This window comes from Carica papaya, chromosome 3 (genome assembly GCF_054855325.1).
Source record: "Carica papaya isolate Zhongbai chromosome 3, ASM5485532v1, whole genome shotgun sequence".
NCBI lineage: Eukaryota > Viridiplantae > Streptophyta > Magnoliopsida > Brassicales > Caricaceae > Carica > Carica papaya.
In genome coordinates, this window is record NC_142311.1 from 28,931,533 (window position 1) to 28,956,832 (window position 25,300).

The 25,300-nt window shown below is 45.1% G+C and overlaps 1 non-coding gene and 32 pseudogenes across 1 annotated transcript; all 33 read right to left on the minus strand.

The window, feature by feature from the left end:
• Nucleotides 1-276: 276 nt before the first annotated feature.
• Nucleotides 277-395, minus strand: LOC148267930 (5S ribosomal RNA; annotated as a pseudogene).
• A 344-nt stretch (nt 396-739) lies between these two features.
• On the minus strand, nt 740-858 carry LOC148267931 (5S ribosomal RNA; annotated as a pseudogene).
• A 3,094-nt stretch (nt 859-3,952) lies between these two features.
• Nucleotides 3,953-4,070, minus strand: LOC148267932 (5S ribosomal RNA; annotated as a pseudogene).
• Nucleotides 4,071-5,256: 1,186 nt separating this feature from the next.
• Nucleotides 5,257-5,375, minus strand: LOC148267933 (5S ribosomal RNA; annotated as a pseudogene).
• An 855-nt stretch (nt 5,376-6,230) lies between these two features.
• On the minus strand, nt 6,231-6,349 carry LOC148267934 (5S ribosomal RNA; annotated as a pseudogene).
• A 206-nt stretch (nt 6,350-6,555) lies between these two features.
• LOC148267935 (5S ribosomal RNA) lies at nt 6,556-6,674 on the minus strand (annotated as a pseudogene).
• Nucleotides 6,675-7,529: 855 nt separating this feature from the next.
• LOC148267936 (5S ribosomal RNA) lies at nt 7,530-7,647 on the minus strand (annotated as a pseudogene).
• Nucleotides 7,648-7,853: 206 nt separating this feature from the next.
• Nucleotides 7,854-7,972, minus strand: LOC148267937 (5S ribosomal RNA; annotated as a pseudogene).
• An 854-nt stretch (nt 7,973-8,826) lies between these two features.
• LOC148267938 (5S ribosomal RNA) lies at nt 8,827-8,945 on the minus strand (annotated as a pseudogene).
• Nucleotides 8,946-9,151: 206 nt separating this feature from the next.
• On the minus strand, nt 9,152-9,270 carry LOC148267939 (5S ribosomal RNA; annotated as a pseudogene).
• Nucleotides 9,271-10,124: 854 nt separating this feature from the next.
• LOC148267940 (5S ribosomal RNA) lies at nt 10,125-10,243 on the minus strand (annotated as a pseudogene).
• Nucleotides 10,244-10,450: 207 nt separating this feature from the next.
• Nucleotides 10,451-10,569, minus strand: LOC148267941 (5S ribosomal RNA; annotated as a pseudogene).
• Nucleotides 10,570-11,094: 525 nt separating this feature from the next.
• LOC148267942 (5S ribosomal RNA) lies at nt 11,095-11,213 on the minus strand (annotated as a pseudogene).
• Nucleotides 11,214-11,418: 205 nt separating this feature from the next.
• On the minus strand, nt 11,419-11,537 carry LOC148267943 (5S ribosomal RNA; annotated as a pseudogene).
• Nucleotides 11,538-12,123: 586 nt separating this feature from the next.
• On the minus strand, nt 12,124-12,242 carry LOC148267944 (5S ribosomal RNA; annotated as a pseudogene).
• A 206-nt stretch (nt 12,243-12,448) lies between these two features.
• Nucleotides 12,449-12,567, minus strand: LOC148267945 (5S ribosomal RNA; annotated as a pseudogene).
• Nucleotides 12,568-13,426: 859 nt separating this feature from the next.
• Nucleotides 13,427-13,545, minus strand: LOC148267946 (5S ribosomal RNA; annotated as a pseudogene).
• Nucleotides 13,546-13,751: 206 nt separating this feature from the next.
• LOC148267947 (5S ribosomal RNA) lies at nt 13,752-13,870 on the minus strand (annotated as a pseudogene).
• Nucleotides 13,871-14,725: 855 nt separating this feature from the next.
• On the minus strand, nt 14,726-14,844 carry LOC148267948 (5S ribosomal RNA; annotated as a pseudogene).
• Nucleotides 14,845-15,051: 207 nt separating this feature from the next.
• LOC148267949 (5S ribosomal RNA) lies at nt 15,052-15,170 on the minus strand (annotated as a pseudogene).
• A 203-nt stretch (nt 15,171-15,373) lies between these two features.
• LOC148267950 (5S ribosomal RNA) lies at nt 15,374-15,492 on the minus strand (annotated as a pseudogene).
• A 206-nt stretch (nt 15,493-15,698) lies between these two features.
• On the minus strand, nt 15,699-15,817 carry LOC148267951 (5S ribosomal RNA; annotated as a pseudogene).
• A 770-nt stretch (nt 15,818-16,587) lies between these two features.
• LOC148267952 (5S ribosomal RNA) lies at nt 16,588-16,706 on the minus strand (annotated as a pseudogene).
• Nucleotides 16,707-17,558: 852 nt separating this feature from the next.
• Nucleotides 17,559-17,677, minus strand: LOC148267953 (5S ribosomal RNA; annotated as a pseudogene).
• Nucleotides 17,678-18,193: 516 nt separating this feature from the next.
• On the minus strand, nt 18,194-18,312 carry LOC148267954 (5S ribosomal RNA; annotated as a pseudogene).
• Nucleotides 18,313-19,167: 855 nt separating this feature from the next.
• LOC148267955 (5S ribosomal RNA) lies at nt 19,168-19,286 on the minus strand. Its single transcript, XR_015818146.1, has one exon. It is a non-coding gene; the product is annotated as a 5S ribosomal RNA (ribosomal RNA).
• Nucleotides 19,287-19,492: 206 nt separating this feature from the next.
• Nucleotides 19,493-19,611, minus strand: LOC148267956 (5S ribosomal RNA; annotated as a pseudogene).
• A 209-nt stretch (nt 19,612-19,820) lies between these two features.
• On the minus strand, nt 19,821-19,939 carry LOC148267957 (5S ribosomal RNA; annotated as a pseudogene).
• Nucleotides 19,940-20,357: 418 nt separating this feature from the next.
• On the minus strand, nt 20,358-20,476 carry LOC148267958 (5S ribosomal RNA; annotated as a pseudogene).
• Nucleotides 20,477-20,820: 344 nt separating this feature from the next.
• LOC148267959 (5S ribosomal RNA) lies at nt 20,821-20,946 on the minus strand (annotated as a pseudogene).
• Nucleotides 20,947-21,265: 319 nt separating this feature from the next.
• LOC148267960 (5S ribosomal RNA) lies at nt 21,266-21,384 on the minus strand (annotated as a pseudogene).
• A 344-nt stretch (nt 21,385-21,728) lies between these two features.
• LOC148267961 (5S ribosomal RNA) lies at nt 21,729-21,847 on the minus strand (annotated as a pseudogene).
• Nucleotides 21,848-23,569: 1,722 nt separating this feature from the next.
• LOC148267962 (5S ribosomal RNA) lies at nt 23,570-23,687 on the minus strand (annotated as a pseudogene).
• Nucleotides 23,688-25,300: the final 1,613 nt, after the last annotated feature.

Consider the following 25,300-nt stretch of genomic DNA (forward strand, 5'->3'; position numbering starts at 1 on the left):
GTATGATCCCACCCATCCTATTCCTCACTTCAAATACATATACCCCTTCTCTTTCCCTCCCCCCTCCCATCATTTGTTTCGCTCCGTGTGGACACCGCACCTCTACTTCTAGTTGTAATATCAAACAAAATGCCCCGTTGCCTCGACTCACGCCCAGATGAACGGACCACCCGCTGCACCTCTATTTTGCTTGTTCTATTATATACGATGCTCGTAATGACACTATTATCACGTGGTGGACTATAAATGGATGCACGAAAAATATTAAAAAAAAGATGGGTGCAACACAAGGACTTCCCAAGAGGTCACCCATCCTAGTACTACTCTCGCCCAAAAACGCTTGACTGCGGAGTTCTGATGGGATCTGGTGAACTAGTGCTGGTATGATCGCAATCGTTTTGGTTTGCGCTGTAAATACATATACCCCTTCCCCTTCCCTCTCCCTTCCCATCATTTATTTCGCTGTGGGCGCAACTCACCTCTGCTTCTAGTTCTAATATCGAGCGAAATGCCCCGACGCCTCGACTCATGTATATATGAAACACCCACCGCACCTCCTTTTTCATTGTTCTACTATGTAAGATGCTCGTAATGACACTCTCAACACGTGATGGGCTTTAATTGAATGTATGAAAAATATTAAGCAAAATATCCCGGCACCGTGACTCACCTTTGTGAATGAACTGCCGGACCGTCGTTCTTGTCCCGCGTAACATTTAGTGCCCCGTCTACAAAAAGAAGGGTGCAACACGAGTACTTCCCAAGAGGTCACCCATCCTACTACTACTCTCACCCAAGCACGCTTGACTGCGGAGTTCTGATGGGATCCGGTGAACTAGTGCTGGTATGATCGCGCCCCTTCAAATTTGCATCGCAAAGACATATACCACTTCTCCTTCCCTCTTCTGTCCCGTCATTTGTTTCGTTGTGCGTGCAACTCACCTCTGCTCTCGTTCTAATATTGAGCAAAATGCCCTAGCACCTCGACTCATGCCCATATGAAAAGATCGCCCGCCGCACCTCATTTTTCATTGTTCTACTATTTAAGATGCTCACAATGATGCTCTCATCACGTGATGGGCTTTAATTGAATGCACGAAAAGTATTAAGCAAAATGCCTCGGCACTGTGACTCACGTTTGCGAATGAATAGGCAGACCGTCGCTCCAGTCCCACGTAACATTTAATGCCCCATCTTTAAAAAAAAACGTGCATCACGAGTGCTTCCCAAGAGGTCACCCATCGTAGAACTACTCTCACCCAAGCACGCTTAACTGCAGAGTTTTGATGGATCCCGTGAACTAATGCTCGTATGATCACACCCCTTCTAATTTATGTTGCAAAGACATATATCCCTTCTCCTTCCCTCTCCCAACTCGTCATTTATTTTGCTGTGCGCGCAACGCACCTCTTCTTCTAGTTCTAATATTGAGCGAAATGCCCCGGTGCCTCGTCTCATGTCTATATGAACAAAACACCCGCCGCACCTCCTTTTTTGTTGTTCTACTATGTAAGATGCTCGTAATAATAATCTTATCATGTGGTGGGCTATAATTGAATGCACGAATAATATTAAGCAAAATGCTTCGGCGCCGTGACTCACGTTTTTTGAATTAACCAGCGACTGTCGCTCTAGTCCTGCGAAACATTTAACGCCCAATCTGCAAATAAAAGGGTGCAATATGAGAACTTCCTAGGAGATCACCCATCCTAGTACTACTCTCTTCTAAGCACGATTAACTATGAAGTTCGATGGTATCCGATGCATTAGTGCTGGTATAATCGCACCCCTTCCATTCCACGCTGCAAATACATGTACCACTTCTCCTTCCCTCTCCCCTCTCATCATTTATTTTGTTGTGCGTACACACCGCACCTCTGTTTCTAGTTCTAATATCAAGCGAAATGCCAAGGCATCTCGACTCATGCCCAGATAAACAGACCGCCCGTCACAACTCTATTTTTATTGTTCTACTATGTAAGATAATCGTAATGACATTCTTATCTCGTGATGAACTATAAATGAATGCATGAAAAATATTAAGCAAAATGTCCCAATGCCAAGACTCACACTGGTAGACTATCGCTCCGGTCACGTGTAACATTTAACGCCTCGTCCATAAAAAGACAGGTGGAACACAAGGACTTCGTAGGAGGTCACCCATCCTAATACTGCTTTCACCAGAGCATGCTTAATTGCAGAGTTCGACAGGATCCGATGCATTAGTGTTTTTTTGATCGCACCCCTTCCATTTCGTGCTGCAAATACATATACCCCTTCTCTTTTCCTCCCATCTCCCGTCATTTGTTTCGCTGTGCATGTACACTACACCTCTTTTTCTAGTTCTAATATCAAACAAAATGTCTGGGCACCTCGACTCACACCTAGATAAACAAACTGCCTGTCGTACCTCGTTTTTTATTGTTCTACTATGTAAGATGCTCGTAATGACACTCTTATCATGTGGTGGACTACAAATGAATGCACAAAAAATATTAAGCAAAATATTCTAGTGCCACGACTCATGCCGGCGGATTATGGCTCCTATTGCGCATAACATTTAACACCCCATCCGTAAAAAGATGGGCGCAACACAAGGACTTCCCAAAAGATCACCCATCCTAGTACTACTCTCGCCAAAGCACACTCAACTACGAAGTACGATGGGATCCAGTTCATTAGTGCTAGTATGATCGAACCTCTTCTATTGTGTGCTACAAATACATATACCTCTTTTCCCTCCCTCCCCCCTGTTATTTGTTTCACTATGCGCTAACACAGCACCTCTGCTTATAGTTTTAATATAGAGCAAAATGCTCTGGCGCCTCCACTCACGCCCAGATGAACGGACTAAGCCCTGCACCTCGTTTTTCGTTATTCTACTATGCAAGATGCTCGTAATGACACTCTTATCACGTGCCGAACTATAAATGAATGCATGAAAAATATTAAGAAAAATGTCTTGGCGTTGCAACCCACTCCGAGGGACAATGGCTTTGATCGTGCATAATGTTTAACGTCCCGTCAGCAAAAAAACGAGTGGAATATGAGAACTTTCCAGGAGGTCACCCATCCTAGTACTACTTTCGCCCAAACACACTTAACTACGAAATTCGATGGGATCCAGTGCATTAGTGCAGGTATGATCGCACCCCTTCAATTCCACGTTGCAAGTACATATACCCCTTCTCCTTCCCTCCCCCCTCCTGTCATTTATTTCGTTGTGCGCACACAGCACACCTCTGTTTCTAGTTTTAATATCAAGCGAAATATCCCGGCAACTCGACTCATGCCCAAATGAATGGATCGCCCGCCGTACCTCATTTTTTCATTGTTATACTATGTAAGATACTCGTAATGACACTCTTATCATGTGGTGGACTATAAATGAATGCACGAAAAATATTAAGCAAAATTTTTAGGCCCCGCGACTCACACCGGCAGACTGTGGCTCCGATCGCAATTAACATTTATTAACACCCCGTCTACAAAAAGATGGGTTCAACACGAGGACTTTTCAGGAGGTCACCCATCCTAGAACTAATCTCGCCCAAGCACGCTTGACTACAGAGTTCTGATAGGATCTTATACATTAGTGTTTGTATGATCGCAACTGTCCCATTCCCCATTGCAAATACATATAGCCTTTCTCCTTCTCTCCCCCCTCCCATCATTTATTTCACTGTGCAGGCATACTGCATATCTGCTTCTAGTTCTAATATAGAGTGAAATGTCATGTTGCTTCGACTCACGCCCAGAAGAACGGAGGCCCCTTGCACCTCTTTTTTCGTTGATCTATTATGTAAGACTCTCGTAATGAGACTCTTATCACGTGGTGGACTACAAATAAGTGCACGTAAAATATTAAGCAAAATGTTTCAATGTCGCTACTCATGCCGGCGGAATGTGGCTCCGATCGCGCGTAACATTTGATGCCCTGTTTTCAAAAAGATGGGTGCAACAAGAGAACTTCCCAAGTGGTCACCCATCCTAGTACTACTCTCGCCCAAGCACGCTTAACTACAGAGTTCGATGGGATCCGGTGTATTAATGCTAGTATGATTGCACCCCTTCCATTCCGCGCTGTAAATACATATACCCCTTCTCATTCCCTCCCCCCACCAGTCATTTTTTTCGCTGTGCGCGCACACCGCACCTCTGTTTATAGTTCTAATATCAAGTGAAATGCCTCGACACCTCGACTCACGCCAGAAGAACGGACCGCCCACCGTACCTCATTTTTCTTTATTCTACTATGTAAAATGCTCGTAATGATAATCTTATCACGTGGTAGACCATAAATGAATGCACGAAAAAATAGTAAGCAAACTTTTTTGGCGAGGCGACTCACGCCAGCGGATTGTGGCTACGATCACATGCATCATTTTACGCTCTGTTTGCAAAAAGACAGTGCAACACGAGAACTTATCAGGAGGTTACCGATCCTAGTACTACTCTCACCCAAGCATGCTTAATTGTATAGTTTGATGGGATCCGGTGTATTAGTGCTGGTTTGATCGCACCCCTTCCATTCCGCATTGCAAATACATATACCCCTTCTCCTTTCCTCCCCTCTTCTGTCATTTTTTTCGCTGTGCGCACACACTGCATCTCTGTTTCTAGTTCTAATATCAAGCAAAATACCCCAGTGCCTCAACTTATGCCCAAATTAAAGGACCACCTGCCACACTTTTTTCTTCATTGTTCTACTAAGTAACATGCTCGTAATGACTCTCTTATCACGTGGTGGACTATAAATGAGTGCACAAAAAGAAGTAAGCAAAATGCCCTGGTGCGACGACTCACGCCGACAAATGAACCAGTGGACTATGGCTCCAGTCGCGCGTAACATTTGATGCCTTGTCCGCGAAAAGACGGGTGCAACACAAGAACTTCCTAGGAGGTCGCTCATCCTAGTACTACTCTCGCCCAAACACACTTAACTGCAGATTATGATGGGATACGATGCATTAGTTATAGTATGATCCCATCCGTCCTATTCCTCACTTCAAATACATATACCCCTTCTCTTTCCATCCCCCCTCCCATCAGTTGTTTCGCTCTGTGTGGACACCGCACCTCTACTTCTAGTTGTAATATCAAGCAAAATGCCCCGTTGACTCGACTCACGCCCAAATAAACGGACTGCCCGCTGCAACCGCTGTTTTGCTTGTTCTATTATTTACGATACTTGTAATGACACTCTTATCACGTGATAGATTATAAATGGATACACGAAAAATATTAAGAAATAGACGGGTGAAACACGAGGACTTCCAAGGAGGTCACCTATCCTAGTACTACTCTCGCCCAAGAACACTTAACTGCGGAGTTCTGATGGAATCCGATGCACTAGTGCTGGTATGATCGCACCAGTTTTATTCTGCGTTACAAATACATACACTCATTCTCTTTCCCTCCCCCCTCACGTCATTTGTTTCCTTGTGCGTGCACACTGCACCTCTACTTCTCGTTCTAATATCAACTAAAATGACTCGGCGCCGTGATTCACATTTACGAATAAACTGGCGGACCATAGTTTCAGTCGCGCGTAACGTCGAACACCCCATCTGAAAAAAATAGGTACAACACAAGGACTTCCTAGGAGGTCACCACTTCAAGTATTACACTCGCCCAAGCACATTTAACTGCAGAGTTTAGAGGGATCCGATGAAATAATGATGGTATAAAGGCACCTGTTTCATTCTGCACTGGAAATGCATACACACCTTCTCCTTCCCTCCCCCCTCCCATCATTTGTTTCCTTGTGTGTGCACACTGCACCTCTCCTTCTCGTTCTAATATCAAGTAAAATGTCGCGGTGCCGTGACTCACATTTGCGAATAAACTAGAGGATCATAGTTTCGATCACGCGTAACGTCGAACGACCCATCTGCAAAAAAGTGGGTGTAACACGAGTACTTCCAAAGAGGTCACCCATCTTAGTACTACTCTCGCCCAAGCATATTTAACTGCGGAGTTCTGATGGTATCCTGTGCATTAGTTTTAGTATGACCGCACCTGTTTGATTTTGCGCTGTAAATACACACACTCCTCTCTTTCCCTCCCCCCTTCCGTCATTTGTTTCCTTGTGCGCGTGCACACTGCACCTCTCCTTCTCGTTCTAATATTAAGTAAAATGTCCCGGCGCCATGACTCACATTTGCGAATAAACCAGCGGGTCATAGTTCCAGTCACGCGTAACATCGAACAATCCATCTGTAAAAAAATGGGTGCAATACGAGTACTTCCCAAGAGGTTTCCCATCCTAGTACTACTTTCACCCAAGCACAATTAACTACGGAGTTCTGATGGGATCCGGTGCATTAGTGTTCGTATGATCGCACTTATTTCCTTCCGCGCTAGAAATAAATATACTCCTTCTCATTCCCTCCCCCCTCCCGTCATTTGTTTCCTTGTGCGTGCACACTGCACCTCTCTTTCTCGTTCTAATATCAAGTAAAATGCCCCGGCACCATGACTTACATTTGTGAATAAACCAGCGAAGCATAGTTTCAGTCACGCGTAATGTCGTACGACCCATCTGTAAAAAAATGGGTGCAACAAGAGAACTTCCCAGTAGGTCACCCATCCTAGTACTACTCTCATCTAAGCACACTTACCTATAGAGTTCTGATGGGATCCGATGCAACAGTGCTTGTATGATCACACCTATTTCATTATGTGTTGCAAATACATACACTCCTTCTCCTTCCCTCCCACCTCCCGTCATTTGTATTCATGTGCGTGGACAATGCATCTCTGCTTCTCGTTCTAATATCAAGTAAAATACATCGGCGCCTTGACTCACATTTACGAATAAACTAGCGAAACATAATTCCAGTCGCGTGTAACATCAAACGTGCCATCTAAAAAAAATAGGTGCAACACGAGGACTTCCCAGGAGGTCGCCACTCCTAGTACTACACTCACCAAAACACATTTAACTGCGGAGATATGATAGGATCCGGTGAATTAGTGATGGTATAATAGCACCTGTTTCATTCTGTGCTGCAAGTACGCACGCTTCCTCTCCTTCCCTCCCCCCTTCCATCATTTGTTTCCTTCTGCGTGCACAATGCACCTCTTCTTCTTTTTCTAATATCAAGTAAAATGCCTCGACGCCGTGACTCACATTTGCGAATAAACAAGCAGACCATAGTTCCAGTCGCGCATAACCTTGAGTGACCCATCTGTAAAAAAATGGGTTCAACACGAGTACTTTCGAGGAGGTCACCAATCCTAGTACTACTCTCACCCAAGCACACTTAAATGCGGAGTTCTGATGAGATCCGGTGCATTAGTGTTGGTATGATCGCACTTGTTTCATTTCGCGTTGCAAATACATGCACTCCTTCTCATTCCCTCCTGCCTCCCGTCTTTTGTTTCATTGTGCGTGCACACTGCACCTCTCTTTCTCGTTCTAATATCAATTAAAATGCCCTGGCGCCATGACTCATATTTACGAATAAACGAGCGGACTATAATTCCAGTAACAGGTAACGTCGAACGACCCATCTGCAAAAAAATGGGTGCAACACGAGTACTTCCAAGGAGGTCACCCATCTTAGTACTACCTCGCCCAAGCACATTTAACTGCGGAGTTCTGATGGGATCCGGTGTATTAGTGCTGGTATGATCGCACCTATTTGATTCCGCGCTGTAAATGCACACACTCATTATCATTCCCTCCCCTCTCCCATCATTTGTTTCCTTGTGCGAGCACACTGCACCTCTCTTTCTCGATCTAATATCAAGTAAAATGTCGTGGCACCGTGACTCACATTTGTGAATAAACCAGCGGACTATAATTCCAGTTGCGCGTAACGTCGAATGACCCAGCTGTAAAAAAATGGGTGCAACACGAGTACTTCCTAGGAGGTCACCCATCTTAGTACTACTCTCACCCAAGCACATTTAACTGCGGAGTTCTGATGGGATCCGGTGCATTAGTGCTGGTATGATCGCACCTGATTTATTCTGCGCTGCAAATATATACACTTCTTATCCTTCCCTCCCTCTCCCGTCATTTGTTTCCTTGTGCTTGCACACTGCACCTCTTCTTCTAGTTCTAATATCAAGTAAAATGCCTCGGCGCTGTGACTCACATTTGAGAATAAACCAGCGGACCATAGTCCCACTCGCGCGTAATGTCAAGCGACCCATCTTCAAAAAAATGAGTGCAACACGAGGACTTCCCAGTAGGTCACCCATCCTAGCACTACTCTCGCCCAAGCAAACTTAACTGCGGAGTTCTTATGGAATCTGATGCATTAGTACTCGTATGATCGCACCTGTTTCATTCTGCGATGCAAATATACATACTCCTTCTCCTTCCCTTCCCCCTCTCGTCATTTGTTTCTTTGTGCGTGCACACAGCTCCTCTCCTTCTCGTTTTAATATCAAGTAAAATATCCTGGTACCTTAACTCAAATTTACGAATAAACCAGTGGAACATAGTTCCATTCGCGCGTAACTTCGAATGCCCCATCTGAAACAAATAGATGCAACACAAGAACTTCTTAGGAGGTCACCACTCCTAGTACTACACTCGCCCAAGCACATTTAACTGCGGAATTCTGATGGGATCTGGTGAATTAGTGATGGTATAATGGCACCTGTTTCATTCTACGTTGCAAATACATACACTCCTTCTCCTTCCCTCCCCCCTCCCATCATTTATTTCCTTATGCGTGCACACTGCACCTCTTTTCCTCCTTCTAATATCAAGTAAAATGCCTCGGCGCTGTGACTCAAATTTGTGAATAAACGAGCGGACCATAGTTCTAGTCGTGCATAACATCGAGCGACCCATCTTCAAAAAAGTGGTTGCAACATGAGTACTTCCGAGGAGGTCACCCATCCTAGTACTACTCTCGCCCAAGCAAACTTAAATGCGGAGTTCTGATGGGATCCGGTGCATTAGTGCTGGTATGATCGCACATGTTTCATTCTGCGCTGCAAATACATACACTCATTCTCATTCCTTCCCCCCTCCCGTCATTTGTTTCTTTGTGCGTCCACACTGCACCTCTCATTCTCGTTCTAATATTGAGTAAAATACTTCACTGTCGTGACTCACATTTGCGAATAAACCAGCGGATCATAGTTCAAGTTGCACGTAACGTCGAACAACCCATCTGCAAAAAAATAAGTGCAACACGAGTACTTCCCGAGAGGTCACCCATCCTAATACTACTCTCGCCCAAGCACACTTAACTGCAGAGTTCAGATGGGATCCGGTTAATTAGTGCTACCATGATTGGACCTATTTTATTCCGCACTGCAAATACATACACTCCTTCTCCTTCCCTCCCCCCTCCCGTCATTTGTTTCCTTGTGCGTGCACATTGCACCTCTGCTTCTCTTTCTAATATCAAGTAAAATACCCCGGCGCCTTGACTCACATTTGCGAATAAATCAGCAGACTATAGTTCCAGTCGCGCCTAACGTCGAAAGCCCCATCTGAAAAAATAGGTGCAACACGAGGACTTCCCAGGAGGTCAACACGCCTAGTACTAGACTCGCCCAAACACATTTAACTACGAAGTTCTGATGGGATCTGGTGAATTAGTGATGGTATAATGACACCTATTTCATTCTGTGATGCAAATACACACACTCCTTCTCCTTCCCTCCCCCCTCCCATCATTTGTTTTCTTGTGCATGCACACTGCACCTCTCCTCCTCCTTCTAATATCAAGTAAAATGCCCAGGTGCCATAACTCACATTTGTGAATAAACCAGCGGACCATAGTTTCAGTCGCGCGTAACGTCGAGCGACCAATCTTTAAAAAAATAGGTGCAACACGAGTACTTCCGAGGAGGTCACCCATCCTAGTACTACTCTTGCCCAAGCACACTTTAATGTGCAGTTCTAATGGGATCTGGTGCATTAGTGCTGGCATGATCACACCTATTTCATTCCGCGCTGCAAATACATACACTCCTTCTCCTTCCCTCCCCCCTCCCGTCATTTGTTTCCTTGTGCCTGCACACTGCACCTTTTCTTCTCGTTCTAATATCAAGTAAAAGGCCTCAGCGCCTTGACTCACATTTGCGAATAAACTAGCAGACCATAGTTCAAGTCGCGCGTAATGTCGAACGACCCATTTACAAAAAAAGGGGTGCAACACGAGTACTTCCCAAGAAGTCACCCATGCTAGTACTACTCTCGCCCAAGCACACTTAACTGAAGAGTTCTAATGAGATCTGGTGCATTAATGCTGCTATGATCGCACCTGTTTTATTATGTGCTGTAAATACATACACTCCTTCTCCTTCTCTCCCCCCCTTCCATCATTTGTTTCTTTGTGCGTGCACACTGCACCTCTCCTTCTCGTTCTAATATTAAGAAAAATACCCCAGTGTCGTGACTCACATTTGCGAATAAATCAGCGGACTATAGTTCCAGTCGTGCGTAACGTCGAACGACCCATCTGTAAAAAAATTGGTGCAACACGAGTACTTCCCAGGAGGTCACCAATCCTAGTACTACTCTCGCCCAAGCACACTTAACTGCGGAGTTCTGATTGAATACGGTACATTATTACTGGTATGATCGCACCTGTTTCATTCCGCGATATAAATACATACACTCTTTCTCCTTCCCTCCCCCCGCCCGTTATTTGTTTCCTTGTGTATGCAGACTGCACCTCTCTTGCTCATTCTAATATCAAATAAAATAACCCAGTGCCGTGACTCATATTTGCGAATAAACCAGCGCACCATAGTTCCAATCGCGCGAAACGTCGAACGACCCATCTCTAAAAAATGGGTGCAACATGAGGACTTCCCAGGAGGTCATCACTCCTAGTACTACACTCGCCCAAGCACATTTAACTGCGGAGTTCTAATGGGATCCGGTGAATTGGTGATGGTATAATGACACCTGTTTCATTCCGCGCTGCAAATATAGACACTTTTTCTCCTTCCCTGCCCCCTTCCGTCATTTCTTGTGTGTGCACACTGCATATCTCCTTCTCGTTCTAATATCAAGTTAAATGCTCCGGCGTCGTGACTCACATTTGCGAATAAACCAGCAGAGAATAGTTCTAGTCGCTCGTAACATTGAACGACCCATCTGCAAAAAAATGGGTGCAACACAAGAACTTCACAGGAGGTCACCCATCCTAGTACTACTCTCGCCCAAGCATGCTTAATTGAGGAGTTCTGATGGGAACTGGTGTATTATTACTAGTATGATCGCACCTGTTTGATTCCGCGCTGCAAATACATATACTCCTTCTCCTTCCCTCCCCCTCCTGTCATTTGTTTCCTTGTGCGTGCACAATGAATCTCTCTTTCTCTTTCTAATATCAAGTAAAATGTCTCAGTACCGTGACTAACATTTGCGAATAAACCAGCGGACCATAGTTCTAGTCGTGCGTAACGTCGAACGACCCATCTTCAAAAAAACGGGTGCAACACAAGGACTTCCCAAGAGGTCACCCATCCTAGTACTACTCTCGCCCAGGCGCACTTAACTGAGGAGTTCTGATGGGATCCGGTGTATTAGTGCTGGTATGATCGCACCTGTTTGATTCTGCGCTGCAAATACATACACTTCTTCTCCTTTCCTTCCCCCTCCCATCATTTGTTTCATTGTGCGTGCACAATGCACCTCTCATTCTCTTTCTAATATCAAGTAAAATACCCCGGCGCCGAGACTTAGATTTATGAATAAACTAGCAGACCATTGTTGCAGTTGCGTGTAACGTCGAATGACCCATCTGCAAAAAAATAGGTGCAACACGAGGACTTCCCAAGAGGTCACCCATCCTAGTACTACTCTCGTCCAAACACGCTTAACAGCAGATTATGAGTGGATACGATGCATTCGTGCTAGTATGATCCCACCCGTCCTATTCCTCACTTCAAATACATATACCCCTTCGCTTTCCCTCCCCCCTCCCATCATTTGTTTTATGCTATGTGGGCATCGCACATCTATTTCTAGTTGTAATATCAAGCAAAATGCCCCGTTGCCTTGACTCACGCACAGATGAACGGACCGCCCGCTGCAGCTCTGTTTTGCTTATTCTATTATTTACGATGCTTGTAATGACACTCTTATAACGTGGTAGACTATATATGGATGCATGAAAAATATTAAAAAAAAGACGAGTGCAACACGAGGACTTCCCAGGAGGTCACCCATCCTAGTACTACTCTCGCCCAAATACACTTAACTGCAGAGTTCTGATGGGATCCGGTGCATTAGTGCTGGTACAATCGCAACTGTTTTATTTCGCGCTGCAAATACATACACTCCTTCTCCTTCCCTCCCCCCTCCCGTCATTTGTTTCCTTGTGCGTGCACACTGCACCTCTCCTTCTCGTTCTAATATCAAGTAAAATGCCCCAGCGCCATGACTCATAATTGTGAATAAATCAGCAAACCATAGTTCTAGTCGCGTGTAATGTCGAACGACCCATCTGCAAAAAAATGAGTGCAACACGAGAACTTCCCAGGAGGTAACCCATCTTAGTACTACTCTCGACCAAGCACACTTAACTGCAGAGTTCTAATGGGATCCAGTGCATTAAGGCTGGTATGATCGCACCTGTTTCATTTTGCGCTGCAAATACATGCATTCCTTCCCCTTCCCTCCACCTCCCGTCATTTGTTTCATTGTGCGTGCACACTGCACCTCTCCTTCTTGTTCTAATATTAAGTAAAATACCTCAGCGCCGTGACTCATATTTGCGAATAAACCAGCGGACCATAGTTCCAGTCGCGTGTAACGTCGAATGCCCCATCTGAAAAAAATAGGTACAACACAAGGACTTCCCAAGAGGTCACCATTCCTCGTACTACACTCGCCCAAGCACATTTAACTGCAGATTTCTGATGGGATCCAGTGAATTAGTGATGGTATAATGACACCTGTTTCTTTCCGTGCTGCAAATACATACACTCATTCTCCTTTCATCCTCCCTCCCGTCATTTCTTTCCTTGTGCGTGCACACTGCACCTCTCCTTCTTGTTCTAACATCAATTAAAATGCTCCGGCACCGTGACTCACATTAGCGTATAAACCAGTGGATCATAGTTCCAGTCACGCGTAATGTCGAACAATCCATCTGAAAAAGGTGCAGTCCGCGTATAAACCAACGGACTTCCCAGGAGGTCTACCATCCTAGTACTACTCTTGCCAAAGCACACTTAACTGCGGAGCTCTGAAGGGATCGATGCATTAGTACTGGTATGATTGCACCTTTTTCATTCTGCACTGCAAATACATACACTCCTTCTCTTTCCCTCCCCTCGCCCGTCATTTGTTTCCTTGTGCGTACACACTGCACCTCTCCTTCTCGTTCTAATATCAATTAAAATATCCAGGCGCCGTGACTCACATTTACGAATAAGCCAGCAGGCCAATGTTCCAGTCGCGCGTAATGTCGAACAATCCATCAGAAAAAAATGGGTGCAACACGAGAACTTCCCAGGAGGTCAACCATCCTAGTACTACTCTCGCCCAAGCATACTTAACTTCGGAGTTCTGACGGGATACGATGCATTAGTGCTGGTATGATCACACCTGTTTGCTTCCGCGCTACAAATACATAAACTCCTTCTCATTCCCTCCCCCTTCCCATCATTTGTTTCCTTGTGAGTGCACACTACACCTCTCCTTCTCTTTCTAATATCAAGTAAAATGTTCCGACGCCGTAAGTCACATTTGCGTATAAACCAGCGGACCATAGTTCTTGTTGCGCCTAACGTCGAACGACCCATCTTCAAAAAAATTGGTGCAACACGAGCACATCCCAAGAGGTCACCCATCGTAGTACTACTCTTGGCCAAGCAAACTTAACCGCGGAGTTCTAATGGGATCCGGTGCACTAGTACTGGTATGATCGCACCTGTTTCATTCTGCACTGTAAATACATACACTCCTTCTCCTTCCCTCCCCCCTCCCGTCATTTCTTTCCTTGTGCCTGCACACTGCACCTCTCCTTCTCGTTCTAATACCAATTAAAATGCCCCAGCGCCATGACTAACATTTGCGTATAAACCAGCGGACCATAGTTCAAGTCGCGCGTAACGTCGAACGACCCATCTGCAAAAAAATGAGTTCAACAGTTGGACATCCCAGGAGGTCAACCATTCTAATACTACTCTTGACCCAGCACACTTAACTTCAGAGTTCTAGTTGGATCCGGTGCATTAGTGCTGGTATGATCGAACCTTTTTACTTCTGCACTGCAAATATATACACTCCATCTCCTTTCCTCCCTCTCCCGTCATTTGTTTCCTTGTGCGTGCACACTTTATCTCTCCTTATCGTTCTAATATCAATTAAAATGCCTCGGCGTGGTGACTCATATTTGCGTATAAACCAGCGGACCATAGTTCTAGTCGCGCGTAACGTCGAACTACCCATATGAAAAAAAATGCATGCAACACTAGGACTTCCAAAGAGGTCACCGATCCTAGTACTACTCTCGCCCAAAAATACTTAACTGCAGAGTTTTAATGGGATTCGATGCATTAGTACTAGTATGATCACACCTGTTTGCTTCCGCGCTGCAAATACATACACTCCTTCCCCTTCCCTCCTCCCTCCAGTCATTTGTTTCCTTGTGCGTGCACTCTGCACCTCTCATTCTCGTTCTAATACCAATTAAAATTCCCCAGCGCCGTGACTAACATTTTCGTATAAACCAGCAGAACATAATTCCAGTCGCGCGTAACGTCGAACGACCCATCTGAAAAAAAATGGGTACAACACGAGGACTTCCCAGGAGGTCACCCATCCGAGTACTACTCTCGCCCAAGCATATTTAACTGCGGAGTTCTGATGGGATCCGGTGCATTAGTGCTGGTATGATCACATCTGTTTCATTCTGCACTGCAAATACATACACTCCTTCTCCTCCCCCCCCCCCATTTAGTCATTTGTTTCCTTGTGCGTGCACACTGCACCTCTCCTTCTCGTTCTAATATGAAGTAAAATGCCCCTGTGCCGTGACCCAAATTTACGAATAAACTAGCAGATAATAGTTCTAGTCGCGCGTAACGTTGAACGACCCATCTACAAAAAAATTGGTGCAACACGAGGATTTTCCAGGAGGTCACCCATCCTTGTACTACTCTCGCCCAAGAAAACTTAACTGCGGAGTACTGATGGGATCCGGTGCATTAGTGCTAGCATGATCCCACCTGTTTCATTTCGCACTGCAAATACATACACTCCTCCTTCCCTCCCCTCTCTCGTCATTTGTTTCCTTGTGCATGTACATTGCACATCTCCTTCTCGTTCTAATATCAAGTAAAATGCCCCGGCCCCGTGACTCACATTTGCGAATAAACCAGCGGATAATAGTTTAAGTCGCGCGTAACATCGAAAGACCCATCTGCAAAAAAATGGGTTCTACACGAGGACTTCACAGGAGGTCACCCATCTGAGTACTACTATCGCCCAAGCACACTTAACTACAGAGTTTTGATGGGATCCGGTGCATTAGTGCTGGTATAATCGAACCTGTTTTATTCCGCGGTGCAAATACATACACTCCTTCTCCTTTTCTCCCCCCTCCCGTCATTTGTTTCCTTGTGCGTGCACACTGCACCTCTCCTTCTCGTTCTAATATCAATTAAAATGTCCCGGTGTCGTTACTCACATTTACGAATAAACTAGTGGACCATAATTCTAGTCGCGCGTAACGTCGAACGATCCATCTGAAATAAAATGGGTGCAACAAGAGGACTTCCAAAGAGGTCACACATCCTAGTACTACTCTCGCGAAAGCACACTTAACTGCGGAGTTCTGATGGGATCCGGTGCATTAGTGATGGTATGATCGCACCTTATTTATTCTGCGCTGCAAAAATATACACTCATTCTCCTTCCCACCCCCCTCCCGTCATTTGTTTCCTTGTGCGTGCACACTGCACCTCTGCTTCTCGTTCTAATATCAAGTAAAATGTCTCGGCACCGTGATTCACATTTGCGAATAAACTAGCGGACCATAGTTCCAGTCGCGCGTAATGTCGAACGCCCCATCTGAAAGAAATAGGTACAACACAAGGACTTCCTAAGAATCAGTGATATGGCACCTGTTTCTTTCCGCGCTGCAAATACATACTCCTTCTGTCCCCCCTCCTATCTTTTGTTTCCTTGTGCGCGCACACTACACCTCTCCTTCTCGTTCTAATATCAAGTAAAATGCCCCGACGCCTTGACTCATATTTGCGAATAAACAAGCAGACCATAGTTCTAGTCGCGCGTAACGTCGAACGATCCATCTGAAAAAAATGGGTGCAACATGAGGACTTCCCAGGAGGTCACCCATCCTAGTACTACTTTCCCCCAAACACACTTAACTTCGAAATTTTGATGGGATCCATGCATTACTGCTGGTATGATTGGACCTGTTTGCTTTTACGTTGCAAATACATACACTCCTTCTCCTTCCCTCCCCCTTCCCGTCATTTGTTTCCTTGTGCTCGCACGCTGCACCTCTCCTTCTTGTTCTCATATCAATTAAAATGCTCCGGTACCGTGACTCACATTTGCGTATATACTAGTGGATCATAGTTTCAATCGCACGTAACGTCGAACAATCCATCTGAAAAAAATGGGTGCAATAAGAGGACTTCTCAAGAGGTCAACCATTCTAGTACTACTCTCGTCAAAGCACACTTAACTGCGGAGCTCTGATCGGATCCGATGCATTAGTGCTGGTATGATCGCACCTTTTTTATTATGCGCTGCAAATACATACTCCTTCTTCTTCCCTCCCCCTCCCATCATTTGCTTCCTTGTGCGTGCACACTGCACCTCTCCTTATCGTTCTAATATCAATTAAAATATCCTAGCGCCATGACTCACATTTGCGAATAAACCACCAGACCAGAGTTCCGGTTGCTTGTAATGTCGAACGATCCATCTGAAAAAAAAAGGGTGCAACACGAAGACTTCCCAGGAGGTCAACCATCCTAGTAGTACTTTCGCCCAAGCACACTTAATTTCGGAGTTCTTTTGGGATTTGATGCATTAGTGCTGGTCTGATCACACATGTTTGCTTCCGCGCTGCAAATACATACACTCTTTCTCCTTCCCTCCTCCATCCCGTCATTTGTTTCTTTGTGCGTGCACACTGCACCTCTCATTCTCGTTCTAATATCAAGTAAAATGGCCCGGCGTCGCGACTCTCATTTGCGTATAAACCAACGAACCATAGTTCTAGTTGCGCATAATGTTGAATGACCCATCTTCAAAAAAATTAGTGCAAAACGAGGACATCCCAATAGGTCACCCATTGTAGTACTACTCTCCCCCAAGCAAACTTAACTGCGGAGTTCTGATGGGATCGGTGCACTTGTACTGGTATGATCGCACCTGTTTCATTCCCCGCTGCAAATACATACACTCCTTCTCCTTCCCTCCCCCCTCCCGTCATTTCTTTCATTGTGCGTGCACACTGCACCTCTCCTTCACGTTCTAATATCAATTAAAATGCCCCGGCACCTTGACTAACATTTGCGTATAAACCAGCAGACCATAGTTCAAGTCGCGCGTAACGTCGAACGACCCATCTGCAAAAAAATGAGTTCAACACTTGGACTTCCTAGGAGGTCACCCGTCCTAATACTACTCTCGCCCAAGCACACTTAACTTCAGAATTCTAAAGGGATCCGGTGCATTAGTGCTGGTATGATCGAACATTTTTGCTTCCGTGCTGCAAATACATACACTCCATCTCCTTTTCTCCTCTCTTCCATCATTTGTTTCCTTGTGCGTGCACATTGTACCTCTCTTTCTCATTCTAATATCCATTAAATTGCTCACATTTGCGTATAAACCAACGGATCATAGTTCTAGTCGCGTGTAACGTCGAACGACCCATATGAAAAAAAATGGGTGCAACACTAGGACTTTCAAGGAGGTCACCAATTCTAGTACTACTCTCCCCCAAAAACACTTAACTGTAGAGTTTTGACAGGATTCGGTGTATTAGTGCTGGTATAATCACAGCTGTTTCATTCTGCGATGCAAATACATACACTCCTTCTCCTTCCCCCTCCCCTTCCGTCATTTGTTTCCTTATGCGTGCACACTGTACCTTTCATTCTCGTTCAAATATCAAGTAAAATTCCCCGGCGATGTGACCCACATTTGTAAATAAACCTACGGATAATAGTTCTACTCGCGCGTAACGTCGAATGATCCATCTGAAAAAAATGGGTGCAACACGAGGACTTCCTAGGAGGTCGCCCATCTTAGTACTACTCTCACCAAAGCACACTTAACTGCGTAGTTCTGAAGGGATACGGTGCATTAATGCTAGTATGATCGCACCTATTTGTTTCTGCGTTGCAAATACACACACTCCTTCTCCTTCCCTGCCCCCTCCAGTCATTTATTTCTTTGAGCGTGCACACTGCACCTCTTCTTCTCGTTTTAAAATCAAGTAAAATGCCCCGACGCCAAGACTCACATTTGCGAATAAACCAGCGGACTATAGTTCCAGTCGCTCGTAACATCAAACGACCCATCTGCCAAAAAAATAAATGCAACACGAGGACTTCCCAAGAGGCCACCAATCCTAGTACTACTCTCAACAAAGCACACTTAACTGCGGAGATCTAATGGGATCTGGTGCATTACTGCTACTGTGATCGCATCTGTTTCATTTCGCGCTGTAAATACATACACTCCTTCTCCTTCTCTCCCCCCTCTCGTCATTTGTTTCCTTGTGCGTGCACACTGCACATCTCCTTCTCGTTCTAATATAAAGTAAAATGCCCTGGCGCCGTGACTCAAATTTACAAATAAACCAGCAGACAGTAGTTCAAGTCGCGCGTAACGTCGAACGACCCATATGCAAAAACATGGTTGCAACACGAGGAGTTCCCAGGAGGTCACCCATCCATTACTACTCTCACCCAAGCATACTTAACTGCGAAGTTCTGATCGGATCCAGTGCATTAGTGCTGCTATAATTGCATATCTTTCATTCCGCACTGCAAATACATACACTCCTTCTCCTTCTGTCCCCCCTCCCGTCATTTGTTTCTTTTGCATGCACATTGCACCTCTCTTTCTCATTCTAATATCAAGTAAAATGCCCCAACACCGTGACTCACATTTGCTAATAAACCAGCCGACCATAGTTCCAGTCGCGCGTAATGTTGAAGGACCCATCTGCAAACAAATGGGTGCAACACGAGGACTTCTCAGGAGGTCACCCATCCTAGTACTACTCTCGCCTAAGCACACTTAACTACGGAGTTCTGATGGGATCCGGTGCATTAGTGCTGGTATGATCGCACCTGTTTCATTCTGCGCTGCAAATACATACATTCCTTCTCCTTCCCTCCCCCCTTCTGTCATATGTTTCTTTATTCGTGCACACTACACCTCTCATTCTCCTTCTAATATCAAGTAAAAGGTTTCAGTGCTGTATCTCACGTTTGCGAATAAACCAGCGGACCATAGTTCCAGTCACCCGTAACGTCGAACGACCCATCTGCAAAAGTATAGGTGCAACACGAGAACTTCCCAGGAGATCACCCATCCTAGTACTACTCTCGCCCAAGCACACTTAACTGCGGGGTTCTGATGGGATCCAGTGAATTAGTGATGATATGATCACACATCTTTCAATCCACGTTGCAAATACAAAGACTCTTTCTCCTTCCTTCCCCCCTCCTGTCATTTGTTTCCTTATGCGTGCACACTGCACCTCTCCTTCTCGTTCTAATACCAAGTAAAATGCCCCGGTGCCATGACTCACATTTGTGAATAAACCTGCGGAACATTGTTCCAGTCGCGCGTAACGTCGTACGACCCATCTGTAAAAAAAAAATAGGTGCAACACGAGAACTTCCCAGGAGGTCACCCATCCTAGTACTACTCGCGCCCAAGCACACTTAAATGTAGAGTTCTAATGTGATCCGGTGTATTAGTGCTAGTATGATCACACATCTTTTACCCCGCACTGTAAATACATGCTCTTCTTCTCCTTCCCTCCCCCCTCCCGTCATTTGTTTCCTTGTGCGTGCACACTGCACCTCTACTTCTCGTTCTAATATCAAGTAAAATGCCCCAGCGTTGTGACTCACATTTGTGAATAAACCAGCAGACCATAGTTCCAGTCGCGCGTAACGTAGAATGACCCATCTCGACTCATGCCCATATGAACGGATCGCCCGCCGCCCCTCGTTTTTTGTTGTTCTACTATTTAAGATGCTTGCAATGACACTCTCATCATGTGATGGGCTTTAATTGAATGCTGAAAAAATATTAAGAAAAATTCTTTGTTGCTATGACTCACGTTTGCAAATGAACTGGCAAACCATCGCTCTGGTCCAGTTGAATTTTTAACGCCCCGTCTGCAAAAAGAAGGGTGCAACACGAGAACTTCCCAGGAGATCACCCATCCTAGTACTACTCTCGCCCAAACATGCTTAACTATGGAGTTCAGATGAGATCCGGTGAACTAGTGCTGGTATGATCGCACCCATTCTAATTTGTTCCACAAGTACGTATACCCCTTCTCCTTCCCTATCCCCTCTCGTCATTTGTTTCCCTGTGTGCGCACCTTACCTCTGCATCTAATTCTAATATCAAGCGAAATACCCCAGTGCCTCGACTCATGCCCATATGAACGGATAGCACCGCACCTCGTTTTTTGTTGTTCTACTATGTAATATGCTCGCAGACACTCTTATCACATGATGGACTTTAATTGAATGCGCAAAAAATATTAAACAAAATGTCCCAGTGTCGTGACTCACGTTTGTGAATGAACCGGTGAACTGTTGCTCCAGTCCCGCGTAACATTTAACGCCCAGTCTGAAAAAAGAAGGATGCAGCACGAGAGCCGAGAGCTTCCCAGGAAGTAACCCATCCTAGTACTACTCTCGCCCAAGCACGCATAACTGCAGAGTTCTGATGGGATCAGGTGAACTAGTGCTGGTATGATCGCACCCTTTCTTGTTTGTGCCATAAATACATATGCCCCTTCTCCTTCCCTCTCCCCTCCCATCATTTGATTCGCTGTGCGCACACCTCACCTCTTCTTCTAGTTCTAATATTAAGCGAAATGCCCCGATGCCTCAACTCATGCCTATATGAACGGATCGCCCACCTCACCTCGTTTTTTGTTGTTATATTATGTAAGGTGCTCGCAATGACACTCTTATCACGTGATTGGTTTTAATTGAATGCACGAAAAAATATTAAGCAAAATGCCCCGGCGGACCGTCTCTCTGGTCTCGTGTAACATTTAATGCCCCATCTGTAGAAAGAAGGGTGCAACACGAGAACTTCCCAGAAGGTCACGCATCCTAGTACTACTCTCACCCAAGAACACTTGACTGCGGAGTTCTGATGGGATTCGGTGAACTAGTGCTGGTATGATCGCAATCGTTTTGGTTTGCGCCACAAATACATATACCCCTTCCCCTTCCCTCTCCCTTCCCATCATTTATTTCACTGTGCGCGCAACTCACCTCTGCTTCTAGTTCTAATATCGAGTGAAATGCCCCAGCGCCTCTACTCATGTCTATATGAAACACCCGCTGCACCTCCTTTTTCATTGTTCTACTATGTAAGATGCTCGCAATGACACTCTCAACACGTGATGGGCTTTAATTGAATGCACAAAAAATATTAAGCAAAATGTCCTGGCGCCATGACTCACGTTTGTGAATGAACCATAAGACCGTCGCTTTAGTCCCGCGTAACATTTAATGCCCCGTCTACAAAAAAAAGGGTGCAACACGAGTACTTCCTAAGAGGTCATCCATCATAGTACTACTCTCACCCAAGCACGCTTGACTGCGGAGTTCTGATGGGATCCGATGAAGTAGTGCTGGTATGATCGCACCCCTTTTAATTTGCACCGCAAAGACATATACCACTTCTCCTTTCCTCTCCCTTCCCGTCATTTGTTTCGCTTTGTGCGCAACTCACCTCTACTTCTATTTCTAATATTGAGCGAACTGCCCTGGCACCTCGACTCATGCTCATATGAACGAATCGCCCGTCGTACCTCATTTTTTGTTGTTCTACTATTTAAGATGCTCGCAATGACACTCTCATCACGTGATGGGCTTTAATTGAATGCACAAAAAGTATTAGGTAAAATGCCCCGGTACCATGACTCACATTTATGAATGAACAGGCGGACGGTCGCTCTATTCCCCCGTAACAAAAAGGGCGTCTGTAAAAAAAAGGGTGCAACATGAGTGCTTCCCAAGAGGTCACCCATCGTAGAACTACTCTCGCCCAAGCACGCTTAACTGCAGCATTCTGATGGATCCCGTGAACTAGTGCTGGTATGATTGCACCCCTTCTAATTTGCTCCGCAAAGACATATATCCCTTCTCCTTCCCTCTCCCTTCCCGTCATTTGTTTCGCTGTGCGCGTAACGCACGTCTGCTTCTAGTTCTAATATCGAGCGAAATGCCCCGACGCCTCGACTCATGTCTATATGAACGGAATACCCCCCGCACCTCCTTTTTTGTTGTTTTACTATGTAAGATGCTCATAATAATAATCTTATCACATGGTGGGCTATAATTGAATGAATGAATACTATTAACCAAAATGCTCTGGCACCGTGACTCATGTTTGCGAATTAACCAGCGACTGTCACTCTAGTCCCGCATAACATTTAACACCCAATCTGCGAAAAGAAGGGTGCAACATGAGAACTTCCTAGGAGATCACCCATCCTAGTACTATTCTCGCCCAAACATGATTAACTACGAAGTTCGATGGGATCCGATGCATTAGTGCTGGTATAATCGTACCCCTTCCATTCTGCGCTGCAAATACATATACCACTTCTTCTTACCTCTCCCCTCTCATCATTTATTTTGTTGTGCGCGCACACCGCACCTCTGTTTCTAGTTCTAATATCAAGCGAAATGCCAAGGCATCTCGACTCTTGCCCAGATGAACAAACCGCCTGCCATAACTCTTTTTTCATTGTTCTACTATGTAAGATAATCGTAATGACATTATTATCTCGTGATGGACTATAAATGAATGCATGAAAAATATTAAGAAAAATATCCAAATGCCGCGACTCACACTGGCGAACTGTCGCTCCGGTCACGCATAACATTTAACACCCCATCCATAAAAAGATGGGTGGAACACGAAGACTTCGCAGGAGGTCACCCATCCTAATACTGCTTCCACCAGAGCACGCTTAACTGCTGAGTTTGACAGGATCCGTTGCATTAGTGTTTGTATGATCGCACTCTTTCCATTTCGTGCTGTAAATAAATATACCCCTTCTCCTTCCCTCCAACCTCCCGTCATTTGTTTCGCTGTGCATGCACACTATACCTCTGTTTTTAGTTCTAATATCAAGCGAAATGTCCGGGCACCTCGACTCACGCCTAGATAAACAGACAGCCTGTCGTACCTCGTTTTTTATTGTTCTACTATGTAAGATTCTCGTAATGACACTCTTATCATGTGGTGGACTATAAATGAATGCACGAAAAATATTAAGCAAAATATTCTGGCGCCACGACTCATGTCGACGGACTATGGCTCCTATTATGCATAACATTTAACACCCCATCTGTAAAAAGAGGGGCGCAATACGAGGACTTCCCAAAAGATCACCCATCCTAGTACTACTCTCGCGAAAGCATCCTCAACTACGGAGTTCAATGGGATCCGGTGCATTAGTGCTAGTATGATCGCACCTTTTCTATTTTGCCCTACAAATACATATACCCCTTCTCCCTCCCTCCCCCCTATTATTTGTTTCGCTATGAACGAACACCGCACCTCTGCTTATAGATCTAATATAGAGCAAAATGCTCCAGTGCCCTGACTTACACCCAGATGAATGGACTACCCCTGCACCTTGTTTTTTGTTATTCTACTATGTAAGTTGCTCATAATGACACTCTTATCACGTGGCGAACTATAAATGAATCCATGAAAAATATTAAGAAAAATGTCTTGGCGTTGCGACTCACTCTAAGGGACAATAGCTTTGATCCCGCATAATGTTTAACGTCCCGTCAGCAAAAAAATGAGTGGAACATGAGAACTTTCCAGGAGGTCAGCCATCCTAGTACTACTTCCGCCCAAGCACACTTAACTACGAAATTCGATGGGATCTAGTGCATTAGTGTAGGTATGATCGCACCCCTTCCATTCCACACTGCAAGCACATATGCCCCTTCTCCTCCCCTCCCCCCTCCTGTCATTTGTGGCTCCGATTGCACTTAACGTTTAACACCCCGTCTACAAAAAAGACGGGTTCAGCACGAGGACTTTCTAGGAGGTCACCCATCCTAGAACTAATCTCGCCCAAGCACGCTTGACTACAGAGTTCTGATGGGATCCTGTGCATTAGTGTTTGTATGATGCAATTGTCCCATTCCCCCACTACAAATACATATAGCACTTCTCCTTCCCTCCCCCCTTCCATCATTTATTTCGCTGTGCGGGCATACCGCATCTCTGCTTCTAGTTCTAATATAGAGCGAAATGCCATGTCGCCTCGACTCACGCCCGGAAGAACGAAGGCCCCTTGTGTCGCCTCTTTTTTCATTGTTCTACTATGTAAGACTCTCGTAATGAGACTCTTATCACATGGTGGACTACAAATAAGTGCACGTAAAATATTAAACAAAATGTTTCAATGTCGCTACTCATGCCGGCGGACTGTGGCTCTGATCGCGCGTAACATTTGACGCCCCATCTGCAAAAAGACAGGTGCAATAAGAAAACTTCCCAGGAGGTCACCCATCCTAGTACTACTCTCGCACAAGCACGTTTATGTACGAAATTCGATGGGATCTGGTGTATTAATGCTAGTATGATTACACCCCTTCCATTCCGCGCTGCAAATACATATACCCCTTCTCCTTTCCTCCCCCTACTTGTCATTTTTTTCGCTGTGCGTGCACACTGCACCTCTGTTTATAGTTCTAATATCAAGTGAAATGCCCCGATACCTCGACTCATGCCAGAAGAAAGGACCTCCTGCCGTACCTGATTTTTCTTTATTCTAGTATGTAAGATGCTCATAATGACACTCTTATCATGTGGTAGACTATAAATAGATACATGAAAAAATAGTAAGCAAAATTTTCTGGTGACGCGACTCACGCCAGTGGATTGTTGCTCCGATCACATGTATTGTTTTATGCCCCATTTGCAAAAAGACAGTGCAACACGAAGACTTCTCAAGAGGTTACTGATCCTAGTACTACCCTTGCCCAAGCATGCTTAACTGCATAGTTCGATGGGATCCGGTGCATTAGTGCTGGTATGATCGCACCCCTTTTATTCTGCATTGTAAAT